The following is a 17543-nucleotide window of genomic DNA, read 5'->3' as shown; positions in this document are numbered from 1 at the left end:
AGTCTTAGAGCGGCAAATGGGTTCTACTTGGCCGCCTTCAGGGTGCTTTGTGAGGGCAAGTTTTGTTTCAATTGGCTATCATATTTTGCTATTAGATGAGACATGGCGCATATTTACATCGAAAACAAATTAAAGTTGGTCAAAACAACACACTTACTAAGATTGTCAAAATGTTGTGTAACTACCATCAGGCTACAATACAGGTGAGATTCAGCTGTCAAGACTTTGCATTTTCATCTCTACTCAAAACTTCTCGGTACAATTGCAGAAACTCCTGCACACAATGCATAAAAAAAAGAAACTTCTTATTAAGTAGAGCATGTATTATGGCAAAGTTTGATCTCGCGGCAAAATGGAATGTATTAAACAACACCTAGTTTTAAATTTGCCCCTAAAAACAAAACCAGTGCCTAGCATAACAATCTGACCTAAATCCCTTGATGCACATCTCCTGTTGCACACAATGACTTATTCAGTGATATTCCATTCTAACCTTTCATCTTTAGGGAAATTTCTGGAGATTTAATGTATTTTTGAAATCAAAGTTGTTTTCTCAGATTTCAATCTGAGGCATGTTTAAGTTCCCTGAAGAATTAAAGAGTGCACTGTTTGAAATGTTAAAAGAACACAAAATTTAAGCCTTTTTTTCAGGCACTTTTGACCCAAGACTGACTATTTTGTGAAAAAAATAAAAACAACTGTCACAGGGGGAGGAAACATGACATACATGTAGAATGATATAAATCTACTTTAACACTGTGTTCTAGTTTTCCAACTTTCTCAAACCCAAATTTACGAGACTTCATTTCTCAGTTTATAATTCAAGTGATCAATGCTCTCTTCTTGAGCACTTTTCACACGTTTCTCTCAGACAGGTTTTATAAATCAAGCAGCATTAATCAACTTCTTTTCAGAATTACACCCAATGGATCGTGAACACGACGCCAAAAAGCTGTGAGCCTGTACAATTCACGGGAGAAAAATGTGGAATAACTTATCCAGAGTCTGATTAATGGAGATTGCGTCCGGTCAAAAAATCAACTCGGATGTGTTAACTTATTCATAAATAAAGAACGCTGCAATTTCCTCAGTTACGCTACGCATGATTAACCCAAAATGGATTATGGAGCTCGCGGCCTCACGGTGTTCAAGTCCCAACGAGAAATGCGCATATATGCAGCGGTCAGTGGGGGCAGTAGATGTTTATGCTCAAAGGGGTCAATAGAGCTTCGTCCTCATCAATACTATCAACACTATGTAGCCTCGAGGGATGGCCGCAATCCACTGACCATAGACACGTTCCCTCACCTCGGACACAAAACACACGCCACGGGTTCAATTAACAGAAGAGGGTGTTCAAGACTCAAGTCTAGTCCCCCTAAGCCCCCACGCCACTAATAACACTAATGGCTGCGTTGATTACAGACAGCACGACCCCCGCAGTCACAAATCATTGTGGCATTACCCCCAAAGACCCAAGTCATGATGGGAAACGACCCTCCTGCGATATCCAACACGGGACTCATCAGAGCAGTTTCCTTACGAGGAGGGTCATCTAAGGCCGGTCACAAATGAGTTTTTTCCCCATTTCGCATGTCTAGATTTAGAACAAAAGCCTCAATGGTCGGCACACGAGGAACACTGCCTTCAGGCACACAACGGATAACTAAGAAACTGGAATGGATAGGAATACCTTGAGTGTTTACAACCATCTTTGATTTCATTCTTTCCCCAATGCAATGACCAAATAACTCCCTTTCCAACCTTTCAACAACAAAATGCCTTATTCCTTTGACAAATTAAAGATCTTTAATCTCTTACATGGAGTTGAATACTGAATAAACAACCCCAAGAACAGAACTCTTTTTGGGGGGGAGGAGAAGCAACAAATAGACACACAACAACTCATTATATGTAGAGTCTGACATATATGCACACGCTGGAGTAAATTATACATGTTGTCACATCGTGGAAAGCCTTTCTTAAGGGAGGAACACTGCATCTTGGGGGGGGGGGGGTGGGGGTGGGTAGCGGTATATGTTTGGACAGCCACAGGGAGCTCCCCAGCACACACCACTCCAGCAATCTCCTGGATTTAACCAGCGTAAGCCCCACCAGATGAGAGATGAAATATAGATCATACCCCAAGTCGGCCCCCGCAAACACACACAAAAACACACTCTCCGAAACGAACAAAAGCAAGACGATCAGCATGCCAATACCGCCCCTCATTTCTTAATCATGATAAAGGGGCCTCAAATCCCTGGCCTAATTCTTCCTCCAATTTGGGGAAAAAAATCATGGGGTGGTTTTTGCTTGCATCTTGAAATGATTTGTTTCAAAGCAGCCAATTTTTTTCCACGTTGAACTTGGCCAACAACAAAGGAATTGGGTATTGCTGGTCATACAAGTATATTCATGTGCACTATAAACACAAATCTCGGTGAAAAAAATGGATGAATATTAAGAGGTTTTTTGGGGCCATAAATATGACATATATGCTTGTTTCTGTTGATGATTCTGTTTTTTCTGATTTTTATACATTTGTTTACCCAATTTTACTTGCACATCGCCCTCAACAGGGCACAAAAAAGCAATAAAATTACTGACCCCAAATATAGGGGAAAGATATTAGAACTAAAAATATCATTTACAAAAATGAGTAGTTTTGAGGCTATAAACCAAAAATACCTTTTAGATTAGAAAACATGAAAAGGGAAAAGGAAGGTGCTACCTAGATTTGTCATGAAAATCAGTTGCAATCAAAAAGAGAAAAGTCTGTTTGCAATGAGTAGGCCTATGCAACCACCCTGAAAATGAAACAGAAAATCTTCTCTCAATTTTTTTTTTATCAAAGTTAAAGCTGAAGTTAAGTTTCTGTCAAAACCAATCCATTACATGCAGAACAAAGACAAAAGGAACTGGACTTCTCGGGAACCCAAATTGCAACTGTCACCTTTCCATCCCAATTATGAAAGCAGTCTGCAGGCCGTACTGACAAAAGAAAACAGAAAAAAGAAAAGAACAAAAATATAAAAATTGAAAAAGAAGAGGGAAAAAAATTAAAATATATTGGCACTCTCCATCAACATTAAGACACTGCTAATCTCCAGACTTTCCAACATGAGAGAGGGGTGCCACATCCAATCAAAGTTCTCGCATCCACGCCAGCCCGCACCGTACACACTTGTCTCCTACTCCGCTCAAGAGAACAGACATATTCCCCGATATCATCCCTCTCTCTCCTCCACGTCTGCGGGATCAGTGTCCCATTACGCTGCCAGCTCGGCCCGACGGTGACCGACATGAGACACGGTGAGCTTCCAAAAGATTGAGAGGGACGCGGTGGTTAGGGTGGTTAGGGTAATAGACCGGCGGACTTCCAGCAGATGAGCTGACCGCTAGTCCCAGGATTTTACGGCTTAATTACCCTGGCTAGTGAACTGTCTGCCACTGTTATTTTAGGCTGTTCCCTTTGCCGTCCTCACATCTCCCCCCCCCCCTTCCTTTTCAAAGACCTAGGGATGCATTTGTCTGTGTTTATATATCAGAGGAGAGGAGGTCCCGTAGCCGACCTAATCCAAGCTGTCAACTGTTGGAGGGCAGCTCAGCTGTAGCCAGTCCCACTTGCAATATCTTGGAGTGATTGGCTTTTGTTTTTGTTCTTTTTTGTCTGTTCACTTTCAATACCATCCACCATACTGCATTGTTGTTTTATGGCTCTCTATACTGCATGGACTAGAAAAGAAAGCATACATGTATATGTTTTCCAAACTTATGAATGGAACTACTAAACAATTCGGAAAGAAAAGAATACTTCAATCAATACACATGCAACTTCCCCATACCATAAACTAACAAGAAAAAATCTAGGGTACATTTGCCTAGCGAGAAGTATTGTTTAATTCAGATTACCTTGATAACAAAGTGCAATTCTATGCACAAACAAAAGAGGGTGCCGGCTTTTTGACAACTTTCAAGAGCCCAGTGAACGGGACACAACGTGTGCATGTACTGATTCATTGGCGTATGGCAAAAGTACACATGGCTAAGTTTATTCCGAATGTGCACAAAAGCACTTGTGTCTTCGCACGAGTGTCGGGCATCGTCGGCATCGTCTTTCCCAGAGATCTCCCCAACTCTCCCTTTCTTACCGTTGAAGGGGTATGTGCATGGAGCCCATTATTCAGCACTTACATGAACTTTTTATAAGTATTGCACAACCATTTCTGTCCAATATCCTGTGAAAACTGCTTCACATGCTTGCTTGGATAGGACTCGAACCCATGACCATATTTTGACCACTCAATCAAGAAGCTAATTGGGGTCAGCTAGCCTGTTTGATTCTAATATACCACCAAGTACCACAATCACTGTTTTTGAGTCGTAATGTTATGCAACAAAACCTCCAAAAAGCCTTTTTTTTTTTTTTTTTAATTCATAAAAAAAACACAGGGTGAAACTGACAATGTTAATTTTTGATCATATTTTCTTTTAAAAACATTTAAACTGAAGACAAGACAAGCATATAATTTACAAAGATGTCATATGTCCTACTCTCCGAGAAACAAGAAATTCAGAACTACTACACCCCCCCCCCCCAAGTCACAAGCACATCTGACACAACCCCGACAGGTCAAAAGATTCCCGAGAACCCACGCACTGAACAAAGAGCTAGATTGATTACGAAAACTAATCTCGCTAAAAACAAGTGTCATCACTCGGTCGTTCTTCCAATCAGTCTCCAGTTCGTTTTCTTTCAGTCTTTCTTTTTTCCCTCCATTTTTTTTCTCTCTATTTGCCAAAGAGCTGTATGCGTCTCAGTGTTCTGGTCTACTTGCTGGCTCGGGTTTTCGTCTCCCAGTGCCCAGCTCAGCTGACAAAAGCTAAATTAGAACCACACACGGAGACGTATGCCTCACAGAGAGTAAATACACTTGCTACATTGACACAGGGATGCCCCGGTTTCTGTCTTTGCTCTGCAGGATGTGCGACATTGTCTTAGCAAGCCGCACACACGTCCATGTTTGCCCCGAGATGGGACACCAGTGACAACTGATGAGAACCTGTTATAGTAAATTTCAACCCCCTCCCCCATTTTTTTGTCTTCAACTCGCTGGGCGATTACTATGTATGTGTGCACACATGGACAGCCAAAACTGAATATTCTTGTCATGCGCGTTGTTTGCGTAGGAGCTGATGTCGCAGGCATCTCCTGAACGCATGATTGAAAACACACACACGCTAACCCACTTACGCTATGTTTTTAACCTGGATGTATGGACTGCGATCAGCTTAAAGGAACACAGAGCCACAATTTACTTTGGACAAGAACCCTCCAGGTAGTTCAAATAACATGTAAATACAACCCCACTGGAAATACTCCGCTGTGTTTTTTGACGATTTAAAGACTGAAATTTGATGCTGCTTTCTATTGGGAGCGTGACTATTACCCCAGATATTTAGAATCATGAATAATTTTTTTGGGGACCTTCAAAGTCAGGTTGGCGTAGTGGTTCTTTTCTCACCTTCCACCACTGTGACCCGGGTTCAAATCCCGCCTGGGCCAATATGTGGACTGTTTTTTTTTGTATCCCTACCTTATTCTAGAACATTCTGGGATTTATATATTTTCTTCTATCTAAATTATTTTCGAAATTATTTTTAAAAATAAATAAAATAAAAACAGCTTTGCCAACAAGATCTTTGAATATTCATGACTGCACTGGAAACTCAGATCTCTGTTAAAGGTTTGAACTCAGTCTGTCCTGTACAAATATACATCCACAGAAATAGATTTCTAAAAAGCATGGAATCGCAGCCAGTTCTCACGGGATACAAAATATTTACATATCTTCAAATACCGCACGCTTGAGTATAACAGAAATAGCAGCAGTCTTGTTTAGGAGACGGAAGAAAAAGTGTGCGGTTGTCAAGATCTTGTCAAGGTACTGACATGATGCACCGTGACATCAAATAATGAATATTTCACCGCCGTTCCGTCGAAGCAACAGAGGAAAAAACACAGCCGTTCAGATGGTCGGCATGCACTTTTTGGCATTAGTCACAAAGGTGATGAGTGCATGGTTGAAAAGGAAAAAAAGAAGAAAAGTGATTCACAGAAGAAAAGTGGGGGTCAATGCGATCTTTTTCCCGCCGATACACCATACAATATACAGTATGGAATGTGCTCCTTTGTCCACTTCCCAAAACACACAATATGTGTGTTTTAAAATTCTCTTTATGCAATCCTCACAGATTACATGTATGTCATTTTGGCTGAACACCGATGTTTCAACTAAGCACCAGTTTTCAGATTTGCAGATCTATTCTCGTCGTGTAAACATCCAGAATTTTAGGCCAATTTCTCTAACTACAAATTTGCTTAGCGCCAAGGTTACCAGCCAAAATGTCCATGGTTACCAGCCAAAATATCCATGGTTACCAGCCAAAATGTCCAAGGTCAATAGCCAAGACGTCCAAGGTTACCGGCCAAAATGTCCAAGGTTACCAGCCAAAACGTTCAAGGTTACCAGCCAAAATGTCCAAGGTTACCAGCCAAAATGTCAAAGGTATCCTGCCAAAATGCCCAAGGGTACCTGCCAAAACGTCCAAGGTTACCAGCCAAAATGTCCAAGGTTACCTGCCAAAAATGTCCAAGGTTACCTGAAAAAATGTCCAAAGTTACCGGCCAAATATCCAAGGTTACCAGCAAAATATTCTAAGATTACCAGCCAAAATGTTATGTAATGATCACCTTTCCTATTTTTATAGCCAAGCATACAGATTTGCAGAGTACCTTTTCTCCTTAGGAGTTCCTTGACTTTGCAACCAAATGGCTTCGGATGCAACCATAGGTTTTGCAGCTATAAATTTAAGAAATAAATCCTGACTTACCCAAGTCTTGTAGTAGTGAGTTCCTTGGGTGAATCGTCCATTTTAGTCTCGTTAGCCATTATGCCCTGGTGCTGAGTCGTCAGGTCTTGCCAGGGGTGCTACATCTGCTCCAATTCCGCTGGTCCATTATCGAGGAAACTGTTATTTCCTGCTGCTAGAACGGAGCAAAAAAATGACGGAAAGAAATGTTGCTGAAGCTGTGTTAGAAGAAAATCAGTTTGCAAGTATCAACAGGGTCGCTTTTTAATTTTTTTTTAAACTTACAAATTATAACAACCAAAAAGATCCCCTATTAACACATTCAGAAAATTTTCTGCAAATTGAACACAAAAGAATTAACACAGAGTTTATTTTAGTGACAAGAAATATCCAAAGAAAATATTTTTGTTAGTTAGTTGACACACCATAAACACAATCTTTTCTTTTTACGGCCTTTAAAACAGTGAGCAGTGAAGTGACAAGGTGACAAGCCTCTTCTATACTTTGTCAGTGTCAAGGAATCTAGGTCAGTTTTCAGACTTTACTTATTCATAGCTTGTATTCCATCACTAGGTACAACAAAAGAGTTTGTTCCATTCAGCAGAAACACATATTGTCCAAAAGAAAATAGCACAATTATGACACAAATATCCTCTTTTCTATTTGAAAGGGATTTATCCTTTTCTCCATTTCATGGGCGATTAATGCAAGAAAGAAAAATTAAAATAAATAAATAAATGTATACTAAGCCAAGCATTCTCCTAAAACGTGACTGGAATGGATTCCAGCCTCTGATCCAAACCAGGTTTTGGCCAAAGCTCTTTGGACTTAGATTTGTTTTTATATACAGTGCATTGTAAAGTGAATGTACAACATTTGTAAGCCATGAATGAAGTTGAGTGTCTAGTGAAAGACTTTTCGGAGCAATACTTGGGGGCAGCAAAAAAATTGATTCTTTCCTTTTCCGTCAATCTAGTCAAACCAAATTCAGGTAAATGTACCCTCGTGCTTCCGTTACATTCATGTCTTCACATAACATCTGCTGAAGTGATTGCAAATGTACCTGTAAGCACAGTTCTCTCTCGCTCTCCTGAAAGACTCTTTCGCCGGAAAATTCAGTCGTCGTCTCTTGGCTCTGTGCCAACTTTTCTAGCCTGAAGTGGTTGGCCCAGGCCCTGTGCAGCTCAGCGGCATATCAATGGATGCAGAGTGGTTGTGACAGAACTACCTGTTTGTGTTCAAGAAAACTCCCTGGTCAAAACATGTTGATTTAGAGAGTTCGTTCCAATCTATAATACATTATCATTTGCAACTAGGCAACCCAGAAAGCAAAGGTAGAACAGTGAAAACAAGTTGAGCAGAAAATTGAGTCACATTCAGAATTTTTAGGGGGCCAATTGTTAGAACTAAGCATCATAACCTTTTTTTTTTGTCTCAAACGTGACTGTGAAATCATTGAGAGTTCAGGCCACAAGATTTCTGGAAAGCCGAGATGCCTTATATATTCTCCTCATGCCCGTCGTGTCCTCACAACTTCGGAAGCCATTATTGAGAACATGGCTCATAACTAGCATTGCGTATTTGAGAAATATGAAACCAAATCATGACTACTTGCAGGCCTGTATGCAGGATTTCATGTACGGGTGCAAAGACTCAAGGGTGTAGACCAGCATTACATAGGCCCAAAACCACCAACACCTACCAAATCACAACTTGTATACTGTCCAATCTTCAAGCTCTTAATAGAGAGTTTTGTGAACCCTGCACTTGTAGAAATGAAGGGTCCCAGGTCTACACCAGTCTTTGAAGTTGTATTTCTGAGAAAATTGGGGTGACATCAGACCTGAAAATCGCTCTATTTTGCAACGGAGTGGATCATTTTTCAAAATGGCAATGGACTTCAGGACTGGGTTTTTTTTTTAGGGGTGGTCGTCTTTGGAGGGAAAAATCACCCAAAAGTCATCAGTCAACCCCACAAAAATTGAGCAGAAAGAGAAGAGGATTAATCAAGCTTTAATTTGATGTATGTCTTGAGCACCTTGGAGAGTTGCGAGTATTTTTTTTACTGATTTTGTGAAGTGGTTTTTTTATCATTGGTGTCTATGGGAATTTATTTACTGGTCTGCATCCTCAAGACATCAGACCAACTCACCATAATGGCACATGAATACTGCCATCTATGGTTCCCACACACAGCCCATACACACCACACTCTAATGGAGCTATTTTGGAATCTGAGCTCCCCTCCCAAGACCCAATTATATGAACCATACACCCAATTATGGCTGACCCTGTAGCCCAGGACAAAATAACTTGAAGTAACAAGCATTCAGGGAACAAAAGAATCACTTTACTGTCTGGATTGGGTATCACTGAACAAGGCCGACAGGACAGACACACTCCCTGACACACTCCTAGGCACAAGCCTGGCACACTTATGATAATGAAGCTACCCTGCGGTTCATCATTCAAGCCCCACGACCCCTAGGGCAATTCAGACCCTGTGAGGGTTTTCTTTCTCTTAATTTGTTGGATTGAGTGTAGGCCTATAGAGGGGTCATGGCAGGGCACGGGGATAAGGGCCGGTGTGAGACACATTTTGGGTAGATTTGAACATGACTGGGAATGACATGGAACACTTAGATGCCTTCTAGAGAGACTGAAGTAACAACTGAAAAGTTTAGGCGCTACCTTTCAGAGTCCAGGTCAACTACTTAGAAAAAAACTGGAACCCTCAGCCTTCCAGTAAAGACCCTAAACTCTTCTTTTTTTGTGATACCATGTAAAATACTCCTCTTTCAGCATCAAATAATATTTACCAAAATAGGATTCAAACCCATAACTTCTGCCCATGGTACATTTAAATCCTACAAAAGTAAACTTTCTCTTTGGCTATTTAATTTTCTTAGAATTATTATTACAAAAATTAAAAGTCTTGGAAGGAACCAATGCTTTTTCTGCTGAGGAAAAAAAAACCTGTTAGGGGTTTCTTGTTTGCCTTTTTTGTTTTTGAATGACACGTTACTAAATGTTGACCAATCCAAACTCAATATAAATCTGAATGGCAATCAATCAATTATTACAAGCCAACTGAATGTGGCTGGTTTTTATGTTCCTTCTTGATGACATTTGCAATTCATGTGGTTACATTTGAACCCCCCCCCCCCAACACACACACATTCTTGTTCCGTAACTGTGGGAACTACACACGAGTTGTTCCATGGGTACTACAGGAACCGAAAATGCTGTGGGCACAGCAGAAAGTCCCCGTAACTCGGTCCTAATTTGCCTAACAATAAAAAAACTTCCCCATAACTCGGTGACAGCCCGCCCACCCACAAATACACACTTAAAACAAACTGCTTTCATGTAATTATGTTATCAAATCTGAACATCAAAATCACTCTGTGACTTTTTGTGACCAGGGCATCCAACTTACCACGATCTATTCCTCCCCCTTTTTACCCAATCAGGCCCCGCCCCTCCCTCTCATCATTAGCAACAAATCCACCAATCACAAACGACAGCCCAATGCAAACATTCTGTGTCAACCTAAGCTAACTCCCTCCAAATAAAAACTTGTACAACAGTTAGTCTTGACCCAGTTTACAAGTGTAACACAAGTCGGGTCGGGATTTGATTCGCTCCCAAATCGCTCTGTCGAAATAACGCCACCGATTTTTCCGGACACGGTATTCAGGTCAGCGAGATTATCAGGGGGTCACACGATACCAGAAACGATTATCCACGTCAGAGGCCAAGGAGGCCCAGTCCAGCACAAATTACCCTCGGTGTCTTCCATGGGTCATACTCAAATGTAATAGAAGAACCCCCAGGGGACCAGTGGGAGGATCCCTTTATTACTGTGCACACACTTGCTGAGAGTGGACGCAGTGGCTTTATCTCTCCCCCCCCCCCAAAGAAAACCGTCTTCCTTTGCAGTATTTTATTTCGTGGCCGGAGTGGTCAGTGTATGGTCAGCCCAGGCTGGTCAAACAACTGTAAATGGTTGTTATGTCAATGGGAGTATTGTGTAACCAGGTCAGTTGGACAGAGAAAAAAAAAGAGAGAAGATGGACATCTTATTTTGAACTCCCAACCCCTCCCACCACAACTGTTGACTGCCTGATATAACCGGATTCCTTGGTGGATGTCAATCTGCAATGGTAATGATGCTACCTGCACGTTTACGTGGGAGTTATAATATCTGTCACTAATTTTGGCTTCTTTGTTTTTGCAGACTTGCTTGACCTTTAGCTAGGACCTCTTTTATGTTCTAGTAGTGAAGTAACTCCTCAAAGATGTTATTGGTTTCTTGCTAACTCTCTTCCTCTAGAGGGCAGTGTTTACTTTTTAATGGACATACATTTTCAATTTGTAATTTTAAACAGAGACTTTCACTTTCAAAAAGTCCATTTCAAAATAAGCATTATATTGAATTAATGGGAAACTGAACTAAAATTATTTATCATGTTTTGCAACAGGTCAAACATGGTTCATTAACAATCACAAGGAAATAGAAATCCAAAAGCATAATACGCAGACTCTGAACGTTTTTACAATTACAAAATCTGTTTCAGAATCTGTATAAAATATATTATTTTAGAAAAGGAAAGATACATATTGATACAATGTAAAATAAAAAGGAGAATAACACTGCACTTTGTCGTATTAAAGTTATCCAAGCTGTTGACTACATGTACATCATAACTGAGACTCAAAAGTTACGGGCCGTCAAAGAGAGTTCTGACCATGAATAATGACTTTGTAGAATGCAATTAGCTTCGAATAAAAATTCATATAAATGCTATGAAAACACTTCGGCCGGTGAAAGCTTCATTGCATTGGGCCATGCTATGCACCATTACACTGGTGAAAAATGCATGAGAACCAGCTAGGCACTAGTAATACCACAGAAAAGTAAGTTTGGTGCAAACGTCGATCCAATATGGAGTGGCGGAAACCAAAATGTTGGCACAGAGAAGTTTCATTGCTGCATAATAAATCTTACTCCCAATCCAATCAATACCATCCAGCTTACTAATTTTGGGAAATTCGGTGACTGAAACAATCCGCCAAGTTTCCTTTCACTTTTTAAAATTTATAGTGGTTTCATACATCAGAATCTACTATTAAAACCCAATTTAATACATCTCTGAAACTATGGATACATCATGCACAATGTTATTTTGTACTCAAAAAGAAATCTCTTGATCATCTGTGAAAGAAAGAATCCGTTTCTTGATGTGGTTTATTTGAAATACAAAGAATCTGACAAGATCCTGAGGAAATATTCTGGCAAGACAAAAACACCCACCTTTAAACATAGGGATAATACTCAAAAGCACAGTCGGCCTATGATACAGTCAGATCAGAAATTAAATCCAGAAAGCTGTAATCAAAAGTGAAGGATAAAAATCCTGTCTCAACTTCTCAACCCCTGAAGCAGAAACAAAATTGGCAAATCCCTCCCGAAATTAACTGTTGCAATTTTCAACAACTAGCATCTATTTAAATACCATCGTTGCGTGCACGCGTCAATTCACAATCACCAAACACTCAAACTCCCCTCCCAAAAAAAACCTCCTCAGTTCACACTTGATATTTGATGTTGTATATACTCTAACATTAATTTACATCATAGTATGAATGGATTGCCGTGGAAATGTAATCATGTTCGCCCAACCACTCTATCAAGGTGTTTCATCGCATTCAGAGAGAAAAAAAATGCAGCTAATTTCGGGAGCTGTATCGACAATGAGTCTAGTCGTAGTGTTTTGGCCTTGAATCGTTTCAAGAAAGCTTTGAATAAGAGTGATTGGAAATTGCACATGTTCAAAATGGTAGAAAGATAAATGTGATTGAAGCATTCGGGTAATGAGCTTATCAAAGTAACAAATCATGCTTAATACTTTATTCGAGTGGATGAAAATTAAGAAAGGAAACGAGGAATGTGATCAACCTGATGGGAAAGACAGTTTATGTTTTGCAATCGTTACACTGTCCTTCGTTTTTGTATCTCAATCTTCATTGTTTATCTTTCAACAAATTCACTTTGGTCTAATGGTATAGGAAGTGATAGGAATTGGCAAATAGTTTCATGGCCATTCCTGTTGCCATTTTAAGCGAGGACAAAAAAAAGCTACACTGAACTTATAAGTCCCAAACATCCAACAAAAGTATTGTTCTAATTTTCTTGCTATGCCTATATTTTTGTCTTTAATTGAGTTTTTTTAAACAAAATGTAACAATTTTTTTGTAAAGCTGTTTCAAAACTGTCAACAGGAACTTCACAAAAATACCTTTGGCAGCAAGCAATGAATCAAACCCACTACAAAGTGCAGAACTTCTTAAAAGCAAAACAGTGATGTACTATTGAGTGTTTTTGTAACACTTCTCACCTTCTGTTTCCAAAAAGTAGCAAAGGGTTTGTAAACAAAAACTGCCTGTACTCTTAAAGGAAAAATGCCTGCCCTCTTAAAGGATTGAGCATAAAACCAAGTCAAGCAGACGTTTTGCCCCACAAAATACTGACACCTGGGCACTCCGTGATGTACTTTTACCAAGGGCTAGCAGGTGGAATAAGAAATACAATCTTAAGTGCGTTAAAGATGGAGGCCTCAAAATGGTTCATAATGTTGTTAAATTCTCATCAAGCAGTTATTGCTCTGTCCAAGATTGCAACATGGTGGCTAGTGAAAAAGTGCAGCCTGACCCCTCCGGTTGCGTAAAGCGCGTCGATTGCAAGAGTAGTGTTTATCAACAGGAAGATAAATAAAGATATAGCAGCTGACGATTGGTCAAGATGAGAGTGCCGTGAACTGGGGGCTCGTTAGGTTGTCAATTATGGACTTGGTGTAGAGCGTGCTTGTTCTATGGGTCACTCTTTGGTCACTGCATAGTGGTCATTTGGGACTAATAACGGTAGCGTTAAAGGTCAAATATCGTAAGTTCAATAAGCCAAGGAGATGGAGGCCATTATTATCACTGCTTAATTATACCATATGAAGCCGATACAAAGCATTGTTTTGTTACATATATCTAAGTATTTCATTGAAATCAGCTGAGGCATCTAGGATTTTTTCATGTCTGTGTCAAGGGTGGATCCAAAACCAAATATTTGGAGGGTCCATGCAAGAGGATTGGTATTTGTTTTTCTTCAAAAAGGGGAAGGCTTTTAAGTATAAAAGTATCGTGCGCTATTTCCACATTGTAATATTTAAACTAAAAGGTATGTAGCTGATGGCTTGCAAGATGCACAACATTTTAATTTATTTCCTGAAAATAATTGTTTTTGGAATGCCAATGGTCTATGTGGATGTTAGTTCATCCATTGACCAGTTGATTAAAGTTAACATTCCCAAAGGAAACAGGCAAGATGGCAAAGTCACCTCACCAACCACAAAAAGGACGTTACGTTTCCAACTTTCAACGTCTATCTTGATTAATGATTTACTTTTGCTCTGTCCATGTCCTAAACGGTTAAAATAATCTGGCAGCCAGCACATTATTCAAAACAAAAACAAACAATCAGTAAATAACACTTAGTTTTACTTTTATAATACCTGTAAGGAGAGTGTTTGAAACCGAAGAATTACTTCACTAGAAGTCAAGTAATTATTAACAGTGGCCTGATCAAGTACAAATTTCAGCTTTCTGCCAGCCTCCTCCGTTCATCACCTGATTATTATTGTGATTATTATTGGAAATCAAATTCAATCAAATCTAATCAAATAAAAGTCTGGTATCCATTCACATGCTTAACATGCCAGTGCTGTATTTCAACTGCGCATGTGCACCATGATATGGGTCACAGGTCATTTGGGATAACTGAACACTCATGGAAGATGCATGAATGCACAAGGAGACCGTCGTACAAGGCTCACGTGTTAATTGTGACCAGAATGGACATGTGCGTAACAAACAATTACAAGACCCTTCCATTTTATCACGAATGACCTTTGACCTGGACTACTTCATCGAGATAACCGAACTGCTTTATTGTGCTGTGTATTAACTATAAATCATGATGACTGAAATAGTGCAGCAAAATTATTTTCTTCTTTTGAGTTCATTCACTCATGCAAATACATGCCATGAAACATCTAAGATTTTGATGAATTAATAAGAATGTGGCAACTTTTGAAACTACGTTTAAAGATTAAGTCATATTAGATTTAGGATACAAAAAATCAAGAAATTGAAAGCTTTGGGATAAAAAGCTTCAATGAATCAGTCAGAAACAACAGAGACAGACACGTTTTCAATCTCAGACATTTAACACCGATTCCAGAAAATTGATTTGGACACACATAGTCATCTTGGCTGCAAAGATACCAGATTTCATTACATTTAATGCGATGGAATTTCCATCACTGTGCACAAAATAAAAAGAAAAGAACAAATAAATAAATAACACCGAGTAATATGCATTCATCACCACATGTGAATCTAAAGGATGCTAGGAATTGATACTGGGGGAAATATATCCGAGCGTTAAAAGGAGATTTGTCCAGAAAAACTGTCTGTGCCTTGAAGGAGAGTTTTTATTCGATTATGGATTCATGTATTAAGTTGCAGGAGCTGAGTCTCTGTATCTCAGGCAATGTCCTGATGAAGAAACTCTCTCTTTCTCCCCCCCCCCCCCCCCCCCCGGGTTCAAACACACCATGTTAATAAGGCAATCACATTTGTCATGGAGGGAAATAACACAAAGTAAACTGTTGACCTCAGCAACGGCATCGGAAACAGACTTGCACAAGAAGCAATCTTTGGTGGGTTCTCCTGCTATCTCCCATGGTTCCTGTAATTTGGTATTCCGTACCAAATTGCGTTTGATTTTGCACGACTAGCGATCCCCCACAATCCCTTGCTGAGGGTGTGCGGACAAATTGCAACACTGTGTGTCTGGAGACCGAACTATAGATGTTTTGCGCGGCAGGATGACTACAAATGAGGTGTTTATGATGAGCCCGAGTTCAGACCTTGGTCTCTGTCCTTCCCATCATGCTCTTCTCGCCTCTTTTCTCCCGAGGGGGTGTGATGGATGGAGAAGCTCAGCCAAGCTTCATCACAGAGTTCACTGACAGATGTATTCTCGAGATGGGGGGGGGGGGGGAACTCTGTGACTGATGATATGACACGACGATGGGGCCCAAGAATAACAACACGTCACAAGATCTCGACACAACGAGTGCGATAATGGAAGACAGCTAATGTCTATGACTTGTCACATTAATGCATGTTACTTTGGCCTCTCTGGGCTTATATCAACTTCAATTGAGAACCACACGCATCTCCCTCGGCATGGAGAATGTGAGCCGGGACTAATAACGTCCATGATCGGCTTGGTATTCCGATCATGCCAATTCAAACCTCTGTCGGTTTTTGCAAATGGACGACAGCCGAGACGGAATGAGAACTTTGCACTTTTTGTTTCATACCCGTTGACAGGATGACTTGCAGGGAACGCTTACTCTCACGTAATGAAAAATGACACGACAAATATTCAAACCAACCCTGGAGCAAATACGACCCATTACAAAAAATTCACAGACTGTACCTAGGTACACAATGGAATCTCATTCTGGTATCTTCATTTGGCTGTTCGCTCCAGCTCAACAGCATCAATTTTGTCTTTCCCTCCACAGTCCTCCATAATTTCCTCGCACCTGGCTCACGATGTGCAATTGCAAGTCATAATAACATCTCAAGCCATCGACAGCGTTAGTGTAGACTGTAAATTCTAAGTCAACAAACCGATTGAATTCAATTACAGTAGAAGATCTCCTCCAATTCCACTGAGCTTGTGCAAACAATCAGGTTCCAGATGCATCATCAGTTCCTTATCCAGATGTCAAATTGGAATTAACAGTTTGGATTCTTGAAAAAAAAAATTAAAACATGCTGGAAATTCCACTTACCCATCTCCACATTCTTCAGGACTGGTCCACCTATATCCATCTCCTTACTATGCAAGACATCCCAGCAACATACAAGATGTACATTCGATTCTGAAAGATCAAGTTAATAAAGAACTCTTAAATACAAATTTTGATCAATGGTTTCATTTTTCACTGATGTCATTTTTTTTAAGTACTGTTTGCCTTAAAATGCCTTCTGATATTAAACTTGTGAGAAACAATTCACAAGCTCACTCAGATGGAATTCGAACCAATGACCTCCTATTTACTAGGATTAGTTGATGTAAACAGCAAGATTTAGTTTTTGCAGTGTTTTACTAGCACTGTAAAACTACCATAAATGCTTCTATTTCAATAGAAAATTACTTTAAATGGCCTAGAATAGTTCAGGGATGGTGTAGACAGAGAGAAAACTAACTACAGAATTATTCAGATGTGGTACCTATGCTATATTTGTACTATTTTTAACCTATCTTTTTTTTAGATGGGCAATTCAAACATACTTGTCAGACTCTTAATAAGCTGCTATTGGAAAAGTGAATGTGATACATCACTAATAATGTGACATCTAATGAGTAGGAAACAATTACAGACCAAACTAAGGTACCACCACCTTAACGACCTTGTTCATGTGCATCGTGTGGTCGGACGTGCGTTGGGTTTTACGGAATTGCCCAGATATTACTGGGGGGGGGGAGGGAAGGGTGGAACTACGTTATTGACAATTGTAAAATGTATATTTAT

At 39.9% G+C, this 17543-nt stretch overlaps 1 long non-coding RNA gene across 1 annotated transcript; it reads right to left on the bottom strand.

Annotated features, from left to right (window-relative positions):
- Window positions 1-6903: 6903 nt before the first annotated feature.
- LOC119737734 lies at window positions 6904-16881 on the bottom strand. The gene is made up of 3 exons (XR_005272403.1): window positions 16800-16881; window positions 7940-8104; window positions 6904-7048 (listed from the first exon to the last, which is right to left on the bottom strand). It is a non-coding gene; the product is annotated as an uncharacterized LOC119737734 (long non-coding RNA).
- Window positions 16882-17543: the final 662 nt, after the last annotated feature.

This window comes from Patiria miniata, unplaced genomic scaffold, assembly GCF_015706575.1.
Source record: "Patiria miniata isolate m_02_andy unplaced genomic scaffold, ASM1570657v1 HiC_scaffold_3, whole genome shotgun sequence".
In the NCBI taxonomy this organism is placed as follows: Eukaryota; Metazoa; Echinodermata; class Asteroidea; order Valvatida; family Asterinidae; genus Patiria; species Patiria miniata.
Note: the sequence above shows the minus strand (reverse complement) of the source record. Positions and strands in the feature narration are given on the sequence as shown.